Raw genomic sequence first — 13,276 nt, 5'->3', positions numbered from 1 at the left:
GTTAAACTGACTCGCAACGTGTGCAATATCTCACGACCTCCCGAGTGTCCGATCCTGGTCCGAACTCGCACCGTGTACGCCCGCCTTTAGTTTAGTTGTCGTCATTTTTCTTTACTAAGAGTAGGTCTGAAAGGCGTTGCGAATAACTTTTAAGAGAAAGCTCCTAGCTAAAATCTTTTAGTGTGATTTAGGAGTACTCCTAGTGGTAAGATAAATTGCTTTGTGAATACGGCCCCTGGTGAGTGCCGCTAAAATGTTAACACTGGAATGTTATCACATTGTGTCTGGTTAGGACACAGTGACAAGCAATTTGTCGGCCCACACCAGACACGACTACGAGAAGCTGCAAAATCTATCAAAAATCACAGCCAATCAGAAGAGCGTGCACATGGGGGCGGGCTCTCTCTGCAAGCACACGTCTCTCAAAACCAAATGAATAAGTAGCCTACATGATCAAATTCATAAATATTACACCATTTTAACATTATTAAAAATACTGAGTGACTGAAACAATCTTTGTTATAGAATAATTTGTTCACACTGAGTTCACAAGATCTGAGATCCATATCCATTGTCGCTTTCAGTACAGCTATAAAAGGTGATGATATTCAAACTCACATTGCACGCTTTTTTAACATTACACAAAGCACATAAAAAGTACCTGAGATTATCAATGTCATAGGCCTACTTTGTGTGTTGTTCTACCCCAATGTAACAGAAAAATAGAAACTGTTTCTAAAATAGAATCATCGCGTATCACTGTCGTGGCTGGTTAGGACAAAAACTCTGATTGACATGGAATACATATATTTTGTCGCGGCGCGTCTGGTTAGGACACAGTGTAAAACCGGTACGTTAAACACTAAACCTAATCCTAAATGATAATGTTAACAAAAGCAAATGTGAGATGTAGCGCCCCCTACCCTTAACCTTTAATAGGGCAGAGCACCCAGGTTCTAAAAATGTCTCTGGACTTTATAATAATGTCCCTCCTATTACCCTAGTTGACTACTGTAACCCAGATTAAATATATTTATGCTCTTATAGTAATATTATTATACGGAATAGAAATTAACCCAACAGAGAAAAAACCTCAATCAACACAAAAGGTAGCCTAAAGGCCCGTACACACTGGGACGAATATCGGCGCGCGTTATTCGCCAGCGTTTCTCAACGCGTTTTTTGTGTTCACACCCAAGCGATTTTCGCTGACGATGAGCCGAGTGAACATGCAAATTCATTCCCTGACATTAGATGGCGCTTAATACCACTCCATAACAGTTCTGTTTTATCAAGATTTTTGTAGTCCCTGTCGCGTTTGTCACAGTTCTTTATGTTTCGACACCAACGAGACCAGCAGCTCTACATTCATCTTGCCTTGCATCTTCCTCGTCTTATTTCTTCCCGGCAGTGTTTAGACGCTACTCGGCATATATCTTCTTCACCATTACGTATGTGTGCTCGGCAAGACCGTTTAGTGTTTGAGCGCCCCCAAGTTGTGTTTTACTGTAACTTCAGAAGCTCCAGACACGTGAGCAAAAGCGCCAATCTCATTGGTCGGATAGTTTTTGACGCGGCGCGTCAAACCAAAATAACGAACCCGAGGCGTTTTTTAAAAAATGACGCTTTTACGCGTGGCGTTTTTCGCGTCGGTGTGCACACTCACATTGGCGCCCTTTGTTTAGTTACGAGGCGTTAAACGTCGGCGAATATCGCGCACGAAATTCGTCCCGGTGTGAACAGGCCTTAAGTTTAAAGAAGTTAACAATAAGATTTATTAAAACAAAAAAGGGAAAATAAATCAAATAAATGAATTGTGATTTAATAAAGACAGTAATGAAATAACAAAAGTCTGATGTGTATTTTACTTTTAATAAATACCTCTTAACAAAATACTCGTTAAGTGCTTTACAGTATAGAAAACAACATTTATTACCCTGCAATGAATGCAGTTCACCTTAAATATTATTTAATTACCAGAAATATCAGTAGACACTGTATGAATGAGATGGGGAAAATTAGTAGGCCAACCCCACGCCACACTTAGTTGGTTTCAATAACACTTAATAGTATACAACACCAACACTTAACTTAATAAAAATTAAGAATAACAGTAAATATAAAAGCGTGGGCGCACACACACACACACACACACACACACAAAAATTCGCGCTCAGCTGCTTCTGTGAACATAAAGCCCGCCTACTTTGCAGTGTTCAACACACACACATACACCAGTCAAAACAAACCCACTCCGTTGCAGGCCTGTAATGTTGCTGGGGAGCGTTGTGGCCTTGAAAACGGCAAATGGCCTTCACTCGAATGATCCAAAATACCATCACCTGAACGCCTGTCTTTTCAGGCAGATGAACTCCGCGATTTTCTCCGTGGAAAAGGCGGATCGTCTTGTAGTCTCACCGGTAGTCGGCCGAATGGCGGCGCGCTTCTCTCCACGATGGCAGCGGGGATATTTGGTGTGGCCTCGTCCAGTTGATCAGCTCTCAGAAATCAGTCTCATCCACGAATAAACTAAACTGAAATGACTCATTGCATTCAATAACCAGTTAGCCGTCTGGTTTTCTCGCTCTCGGTCACAAATAACAAACGAAGCTTTATGCTGCGCTTAGAAGCATAATAATATTGCATTAAACTCTTATACAGAGAATGAAATAAACTCAAACAAAACAAACCCTATATCACCTAACATGTAAAACAAACCCATCTTCAAAACCCCTAAACCACCTAACAAGTAAGTAGCCTATTAACACACGTGTTCAAGTCCTCCTAGGAAGTCGTGTTTACGACGGCAGGTGACTTGAACGCACCATTATTCAGCCGTTATATATCCTAATTTTAGTCTTAAACTCACAGCTAGAACTCTCTCTCACGATCGGCAAATCTTCCTAAAAAAAAAAAATCAATCAACAATAATGGGTCGGGGAGAGCGGGGCACAAAGTAACGCTTTTTGACTTTCTCAGTTTGTGTAAATCTACTTACAGTTCAGAGTATTTATTTTTTCCCACATTAATTTCCCACATGTCTAGTACAATTATGTGTTTTTGTTTTATTAATACAGTATATACTTTTTTTCTTGATATACCCCGAAAGAATGGAAGTGAAATGTGACAACATGCCCCATTGGTGGGGTACATTGTAACATGTGTGGGGCACATTGTAACATAACATATGACAGCTTAAAATGTTATCTGATCTAATAAAAAAAATATACAAAACAAACTAAAATATTTTCTAAATAAAATACAATTAAAATACTTTTTCATATAAAATAATGGCAATTTTTAATAATTAAATATAAACTCATTTTTGAGTTTTGACTACAAACACATGAAAACACAGCTATACAACATAGTTCAAAACAAATAAATAATTAGTAATTTCTGAACATTGACTCTCAGTCTTTATTCACCTTTTTCTCACGTTTTCTCAATAGAATTAATAAAAGTATAGAATATAATAGCATATTTCTAATAGGGGCACATTGTAACGCAGTGTTACAACATTCTTGTGGCCTGCGTATTCACAACAAGTACAAATTGCGATGCAGATTAACACTAGGTGATTTCCTATGCAGATATTGACTTGGGACTATATTAAGGGGAAGCACAGGCGAAGCACTGCTACTTGGGCGCAGAGATATCGCGCCCAAGTAGCAGTGCTTCGCCTGTGCTTCCCCCTAATATAGTCCTTAATATATAAGTCAATATCAATATCAAAATCTGCCTAGGAAATCGCCTAGTGTTAAACTGCATCGCTATTTATACTTGTTGTAAATACGCAGGCCACAAGAAGTAATTAGGTGGTTTTTTTTATTGTTTATATCACTTTTACTCAAGACATGCTGGCTGGCAACAAAGGATTCCATTCATTATGCTAAGCTAAGCTAGCGCCGACCCTGTCAAACTAAAACAATGCATGCACTGAGACAAAAATGCATTTGCCCACCTATCTAAATGTAGGAAAGAAGGTGAATAAGCCCTATTTCAAAAAACGGTGGAGTGTTCCTTTAAAAAAATAAATAATTTGAGCTTGTGCTATTTTGAACGCCAGTTATACACAGTCCGCTTATGTCCAGGCATTAGTGTGATCTCTTGGTTGTGACGGTGAGGGTTTCAACTGTATTCATATCTGGAAATCATCTTTGACTAACAAAGAGGACGTCAGTAAGGGGGTTTGTTTTTTTAGAGTTGATAGTGCCATTGTTGCATTGAATTCCATGATGGCCTGCTAACATTTAATCATTCTGATAACAAGAGAACATTTTGACCTTCAGCCTTCAGGAGAGGATTCCTATAAAACCTCATATTCAGCATAAAGTTCTCCAGTTAGCAAGCATGCAATTAAATGGCCTCACATTTCTGTCACAGTAACCTCTAAAAACATGCACTCAGTGAAAACAGTTCGCTGAAAGGAAACAAGGTTTCAGTGATTGGTACACCCATCAGCACACTTACTTGACAAACTCATGACTTTCATAGACAAGAAAGAAGAAAAAATAACACTTTTTCTTTTTTCTCAGCTGCATCCGAAATCGCATGCTTCCCTACTAAATGGTAGGTGAAAACATTATCTGATAAGAGAAGTATGTCTGAATTCACAGTATAAAACAGTAGGCAAAAAGTACCAGGATGGCCTACTACTTCTAGTGAGATTCTGAGTGTGCATACAATGTACACTTTACTATCCCATGAGGCCACGGGAGAGGATTTATGATTGACAGTGAAGCTGGTAGGTCACATGTTAATGACAGCATGGCGAATAGTATGTCCAGATTACATTCAAACTTCACACACTCATACTATATAGAATGTACTTTTTAGCGGTCGTGAAGTAATTACTTGTTCAAAATAAGTCCCTACTCGAGAGTAAGCAGTTTCTGATGCAGCATCTGCGTTACCTATGGTCAATGTTAAGATTACTTTTATTATGCAATAATAATATGCTGGCTTTCTTCAGGTTATCACTTTATTAAAATTAAGCAAAACAAATGGACAAATGTTTACTTTCACGCGCTGTCATGTATTTTTAGCTTGCAGTGGTAATCTCTTTAATGAGAACAAGAAGTTTAAAGCTTACAGGCTTCCATACGTCCACCACCTGCGGCATCTATTGGGATTTCTAACAGGTCTATTCTCTCAAGTCTGCATTCGATGTATCCTCAATATCAAGAACAAAACAGTACTTTCATACATCCTCTGTACTTGCTTTTTTGACTATTGGAATTGAACTTCGACGGTTGATGTAGTACAAGAACATAAGGGTGCAAGATCGCTTAAGAACACATAAGAAACGGCCAGTGTGATTTAATTCCTTTGTTTTAATAGCTATAAATAGCCAAGTATTGTGTTTGATTGGCAACATCCTGGTAAAAAAACTCCACTGCCCATAATTCTGAACATCATTGTCAGAATTTGCAGAAAGGAGAACTCCATTAAAAGAGCTCAGTGCCAGTAAAGTTTAAATATGTAGTATTTTATACCTAGTAACTATTAGTAAATATTTTTGATATTGCACCATTAAAGCGACAATATGTATTATTTTTTTCGCCTCTAGGGGTCGCTAACCTCTTACAATAACAAAGGTGTAGGTTGATGACGCATAAGCATTAAGCGGAATTATGGATCTTGTCGTCAAGATGATGGATCTAATAATGTTTATGGATGAGTGAATACATTGATGTTTTTAACATGACTGTGGTATGAGGGTCAATGACGTATAAGGATTTTCGACAGGCCAATTTTAGAATACAAAAAAATAAAAAAATACCTGTTGCAATTGTTCAAACATTAAGGATGTTGTGTACACAAATTCATATAAAAAATTAATTTAAGTGATTTTAGTGTCTTCATCTAGATGAATTGTCCGTAGCCTTAAAAAAATGTCATGTGGTGCGATCGTGATTTATCTTAAAATTAATTAATTTCCTTAACCTGCTTAGGCTACTTCTTTTTATTTTTCACAAGTTCTTAGTAATTAAAGTGTTTAGAAACCAAGTATTTGCATTTCTTTTGAGTTTTTGTAAATAATGATCTAATTTTGTGTTCTATAATTTGTGATTTGCTTTCTTAAATCTAGTTAACAGACTTATTTTTCCTGTAAATCACATAAAACTGATACAAATGTTTTAAAAATATCATTCACTAAAGCATACTGTATCAATAATTCATATTTCAGCCACAGAAATAAGATATTTTATTTTAAATTGAATACAGTGATTGCTTTTATTGGTCGCACCACATGATGAATGGTGGCTCCAAATGACACGAAGACCTTATATAGTTAAAAATCTGTTTAAAGAGATCAATGAACAATACATTTTATACAAAAAAATAGATTTAAACCAGATTTTATACAAATTTCACAGAATTTTCCTGAACACAAACATTTTATAATTTTTTTTATATATATAAAAATCACATCAAAAACACAAGTGCACCATTTCATTTAACTTGACTTAGAATTTCTATAAAAATTAGCATACATTTTTTTGCATAAAAATCTATTCCAAATGATACTAAATTAAAGTACTTTTTGTATACGTCAATTGAATATAAAAGCATAAAACTGCCAATCTAGGACATATCTATCATGGAAAACAGTCTGCAGTGGTCGGACCACATGATATTGATATTGACATGATATTGGCGCCATTGCTAATGAGAGACAGATATCAGCGCCACACGCGAGTCCCGCGGATGTAAAGGAATAAGGACAATTAATTCTACCAAACTATCCTGCGTTGTTTATTACTACTCACACAGGTCAGTTTATTAGACTAATTAAACTTGGGAGGTAATGCAGCGCTGTTTCACTTGGTCTAACAGTTACACCATCACACTAAACTGCATTTGAGTGTGTTGAATGTTATTCTATGTGTTAGTTTGTTGGCTGTATGAGACTAGCAGTAAGCTAGATCAACATTAGAATAACATACTGTACAGATCATATTCTAACATTTCATCATGTTGAACTATATAACATTGATTAGTTGTATGTAGCCTACATTTGCTCACCTGTCTAATAAAGTAGGCCTACATGTAACACTCTTGTGGCGCCTCTGTCAAGTCAGGTTAGTCGCGGACGTGGACCTCTCGGCATCTCGAAAACACCATGCTGATATTGATCCTCGTTTTAGTTTTCCTTTTGTCCAAAAGTCTGCTTGCCATGGTCCATAATGTTTGAACAAAACAACAACTGCGTGAGCGTGCCGCTATAGGCGTAACCCAGTTGTCCACGTATGTCACCATGGTTACTATGGCAGTAAGAGCAGAAACCGAGGGTAATGCCGATATGACACCATTGACTGGCGACTCCCACACACCTGCTCACACGTCCCGGTTCCTATGTGGCGGGGGGAAGAAATACGAGGGGTATAAGGGGGGTTTCCTAAAGGATTAAATAAATGAACAAGATTGTACAATTCACACTCCGACTACGCCACCCTGGGAATTTCACCCAAAGAATTAACATTAGCCCCTACAAAAGGCATACACAGGTTCGTATCACCAATATGAGTCAGAGAGAAGGGTCAACATACAAAAATATACTTTATTGACAATTCTTAAAAGAGAACAATAGTAAAATGGTTATGGAACACTTGTTCCAATTCAACAGGCTACTAGGGGTTTAAGATAACATCATGGCCAGGAACGAGGCTTACCAAGAGGCAGAAAGTCAAGCCACCCATGAATGAAGATCACTGCACTTCAAGGTGCACACACATACGCACACACACACACACACACACACACACACACACACACACACAGGTGTTAATACCAATCACAGCACATGGTGAGGTGGTCACAACACACGGTGAGGAAGATACCACCACCTAAATAAGCCAGTCCTCTGTCCCCGGTGCTCAAGTCCTGCCAACACAGAAAGATGTACATCAAAATACAATCACTTTAAGGCCGCGTTGCATAAACTCAATCCACTTAGTCAAGACAAAATAAAGAAAAATAATGTTGCCACTAATAAGTAAGAAAATTAAGTAGGCTAAATAACCAGTTGCTTAAAGCAAAGATAGATGGCAACAAAATACAAACAATTAGGCTATATTTCAAAAAGAGATCAATAAAGAAAACACCACAATTTATACAAAATTGCATATCAAATAAACAAATCTAATGCAATGGAAAAGAGCAAGTAAAATAAAACTAAAGAAAACCAAAAAGAAAAATGATCAGAATCAGAGAAAAAAGCAATAGACAATTCAGATCCCTAGGAACGATCCCAAGTCAAAAGGTCCACTACAAATAAAAAAAACATGAGTTGAAAACAAAAACAATAAACTGAAAACCCAAATCATTTTGGAAACAGAACAGCACTGCAGCCGTGAATGAACGCGAAGCACCCTGACTGGAATGCGGGCATGGGCCTTCACAAACCTACAGTACAAGCAAAACGAGACTGTTACTCTGCTAGATTCATTCTCAACCTAACGCATGAACACATAAAACTAATACCTACCGATCGTCGAGAAAACTAGTCAAAAGTCAATGCTTTATCTAGAGACAGTGAAACCGTAGCTCTCTCTGGCAAGGAACAGAGCAGAGAAACAACAGCAATCCAACTGCATTAGGTTCTCACAGCACAATGACTGAAACGACCAATTAAAAGGGCATTCTCTGATGATGTTCCAAGATGTTAAAAACGCTAAGCTGATCATAGACAAACAGAGGGAGAAATTAGTATCTACCGCACCGTCGGGTTTTTTTTTTCTTGTCTTCGTTCACAGTCTGACATATATTAGAAGCTATGTGTCTGTCATGGATTTGCACTGAATTGATTCTCAAAAATACGGAAACAAAGTGCGTTCCGTGTCAGTTCAATACGGAACAAGATTTTTATGTGTCAAATACGGGACGATTCCGTATTACGGAACGGTTGGCAACCCTACCCCATCATACAAATTTCAACCCATTTGTGAGCTCAACCTGGCAACCTACAACCCAGTTGTGCCGTCGATATCTGCGCAGGTATAGCCCATAGACTGTAGGTATAGCCTAGACGCGGGAAGTTGAATAAGCGTTACTGGTAGAAATGGGAAAAGACTCAGTGGTACGTAAATATTTAACGCAATTAAATATTTGGCTGCATGGCGTTACATTAGGCTATATGATGCGCTTATATTCTTGCTAATGCTTTCAAGCCATACCTTAGGCTCTTATTTTATAAAACTTTAAAAGCGGAAAGCGCATCACTCATTCCTGGGAATACATTTGACATCGCAGCATGACCTTGACGGAAATAAATTTCCTACGCCAAAAGAAGGCTACCAGAGAAAAAGTCTCAGCTGTGCTCAGATTTGTAAACCTTACAGTTGCTTTGGTTTTTCAATCCATACCCGTTTCACTCCAATTGGCTCAAAAGGGACACGACAAAAAATAGGGACACACGAGAAAGCCAAAATAGAATGCAAAATTTATTAACAAAATAGAACTATACAGAAAAAAAAAAACTACGTATAGCCTACAACGGTAACAGTGAACAAATTCATAATCCGTGCACGCTTTCGCAATCGTTGTTTTGTAAATCGTTCTTTCGCAATATAGTTGTTTGTAATATTCAGTTCATGTGAAAAAATGTGAAATACTGTTCCAATAGTTGAAGTTACACAACAATACTGATTGATTACATAACAATATTTGGATGTAATATTCAGTTCCAGCGAAAATCTGTTCCAGTTAATGGAGTATACACAGGTGATGTGTAATTCAGTACCAATAAACTCCACCCGCTGGAACAGTTTCTTACAGTAACTGAATATTACACAACATCACCTGTTCAGTTTTGAAAACTGTATCCTACTCACAGATTTGTGGACTATACCTTATTTTAGAAATCTGTTTTTCTGTATATTGATTTGTTGTGTATTGTTAAGATTAATACAACTGTATTAACTGAATTTTTCTATGATTTGGCGATGGGGTGTGTAATGTATAATGACATGAAACCGCATGTGGTTGAACTGAACCCCCCCCAGGCCTCCCGTATTTTGGTACCCAAATGTTGACAGTTATGAGTTATCTTGTACCTTTTGTATTTTTTTTTCTTAATTTTTCAAGTACTTTTTTTTTTTTTTTTTTTTGCTTTGAATCAACATTTGTAATGTTATAATTCATCTTAAAACTTGGTTTGAGCCATGGCTTAGAACTCACAAAGCAAAATGTTTTGAAATCCCTATGGAGAAAAAAAAACCTGAATACTGATACTGAATCAAATTTTCATATAGTTTGGTTCATGAACAACACAAGAAAAATAGGAACCATAACTATAGCCAATAGACCATGGCTTACTAATGATGTCAAATTAATGGGGAAATCTTTATTCTTTACTTGTCAGTATTCACTGTAATAAATGTCATATGATTAAACAAAAATGATTAAATTCCTTATCCCTGTTATATTAACTTTGAGTTTAAACCCTTCAGCTGTGCTTGACTCATTTTAATGATCACCTCGAGCAATTATCTTAAAACTTGTGCCATCTCTACCAGTCAATTAGGCTGCTGCTACAAAAACATTCCTGCGCGCTTCCCTGAACTCAAATTATAAGTGGATATTTGTTATAGACTTGAAGCTATGTGTGTTCAGTACAATTTCTTCCTTGTTCACACTCTTCAAAATACAAAATTGGCCCAGTGCGGCAGCTGAAACATTATTTTGGTTTTACAACAGTGACTTTTAAGCAAATTCCCTTCTGTGTAAAGTTGGTATGTGACAATAATTAAAATAGTCTCATATTAAGCTTTTTACCCAATGAGCTTTGCATGTTTCATTTTAACAGATTTTAAGTTTATTTTAATCATCAGTTTTTATTTATGATGAAAGTAGAGTCTGACAGTGTGCAAACTTCCCATGCTGTGTTTTTAAATCTTCTCTTTTTTCTTTTTTCTTTTTTTTCTGTTGAAAAGTGGAATGTGTAACTTTCTCATATCTCAATATTCAAAGACAGTTCTAATTTGACATTTGTAGATTTGTGGATCTGTGGCATTATAAAAACATGTCTTGTTTGGAAATCCTAATCAGCATAGCAACAGTGACTCAACCAATGACAGGAGTTTGGGGGCGGGACTGGCTGTTATGACTGACCATTATGACTGACCGAAGAACATACAAAGAGTTTATTTAAATAGCCTGTCAGCATAAGCTAATTATAAATTACAACAGATTTAACCTGAGATTAATATTAATAAATGTGAGTGAAATATACATGTTTTGTGTGAACGTGTGTGTGAAAGAAAAGGAAACAATGGCTGTGGAGGACAAAGTTGTATAAGAGCTTTTATTATAGATGACTCCATATTATCATTCAATGGCAATATTTTGTCTTCTGGATTTATTGAAAAGGCAGCCTCTCATCCCCGCATGGGGAGCATACATTCACAAACTCTGATACGGTTTGAAATAATCATTGCCAAAGGACTGGAGAAAATGAATTTTCTTTTACAATAAAACAGAATTTGAAGAGCCACACTCGAGTGAGGCATTTTAATACAGTATGGCTCATTAAACTCTGCTGACTTGGCCTGGGTGGCAGATGAACATTAGCTTCTCAACTCATAATGTGGAACTGCAGTCTTAAGGCAATTTGGGTGCTCTACAGACCCCATGAAGCTTCGAAACTACTTTTTTATTCTAGGCAGAACTGTCAATCATAATGCAAACTGAAAAGAGAATGACTTCTGACTGTAATTTACGCGCCACACTTCACTTCACGAGATGAAAATCCCATTTATGATTAATCCGTACAGTGGGAGAGATACTGTGTGTTTTGTCTGAGGATCTTTGAATAGAACGGTAAATATCACCGTAGTATGTCAACTCTTTTTCATCTGTCATATGGATTTAGATAAAAAAAGTTAGAAGTGACGGTTTTGGAAAGGAATATGACTCGTTTAACTACAAAAACACCTCATTTGTTGTCCTTATTCATGGGATGCTGCAAATGCATATCTGGATGAGGACACAGTCTGTTCTTGATCAATTAGCAAGAGCTTATTAACAAAACATTTTAGGTCAGTTTAATAATAATGTGGCTATTGTCAGCTTGTAGTGGACTATACACAAATATTTGATACTGTAAATAATTAACGGTCGGTCTTTGCACACTGTCCATCAAACAGTGTATTTGACAACAGAGAGCTGAACTTCGCTTTATTTACTGAAACCCTGGTGTTTAACTGAAGCCAATCCTTATCTCAAGTTAACATTTTATTATTGTGCAGATAATTGATCAATACAGACAGGCCTAATTGGTTCCACCGGAGCCAAGTTTCTATTCACATTAATGCCATTCTGTGTGAGTGATAGATTTTTTAAAACTTGCATGATCTTTCAATGAAAAAAATTGAAACCTAGTAAATAAAGATTATTTTTATGCCTCCCTAAATAAGTAAAGAGCTGAATTTCATTCTCCACCTGTTAGCTAACCCTATAAGGATTTAATTAAATGTGTGAAAGACAAATAATGGCTTGTAATTAATAATCAAATACTAAAATAAATTATTAAAAATGCATTTATTATGGCACACAAGCAATATAACATATTTTAACATGCTTGATTTGAACAGGGTTGCCATTTTTCTAAATGCAAAGATTATAACATGTATCCTTTGCAATTTCTCAAGCAGTTTGGCATTAAAGGGATCTTTCTATCTGAATGCTTTCAATCTGTTTTTATATCTCAGTATCAAAATGTGTCTCATCAAAAGACGCTGTAACATGAAGGAAAAAGTCTGTGTCATTTCACAACACGATAAAAATTTGATGTACACTGCCGTTCACTTTACAGATAGTCAAGGTTGGGCTGTTTACGAGTTTTAAGTCTATTTACTGTTGCATAACCAAATAAACAGTCAACTTTGAAATAAACTGTTTCCCGGAAGACTTGAGTCAGGCTTTAAGTACACAGAAATACTGTTTAATCCTATCTAAAGCACCGATTTAACATTACATTAACCCTGACACATTTACTGATTATTTTGGTTTTGAGTTATTGGAGGGAATGGAAGAGATCCAAGGACCAACACTAGAAATAGTTTCAATTAATGTTTTAAACAGACTTTGTGTTCTTTGTAGGAACTTAGCTTAATCCTAAATATGTGTGGAAAACTTCTCAATGTCCATAGTGGCGTCATGTTCTTGAATATCATAGGAAATCCAATTCGATAGCCAGCATGAAAGTCGTTATGCCAATTATGGCATGTTTTAGTTGACACCCAAGAGAATGAACTGTAATGAAACAGAT

This window comes from Scardinius erythrophthalmus (genome assembly GCF_964197995.2).
Source record: "Scardinius erythrophthalmus genome assembly, chromosome: 17".
Taxonomy (NCBI): Eukaryota; Metazoa; Chordata; class Actinopteri; order Cypriniformes; family Leuciscidae; genus Scardinius; species Scardinius erythrophthalmus.
This window is presented reverse-complemented; position numbering follows the sequence as displayed.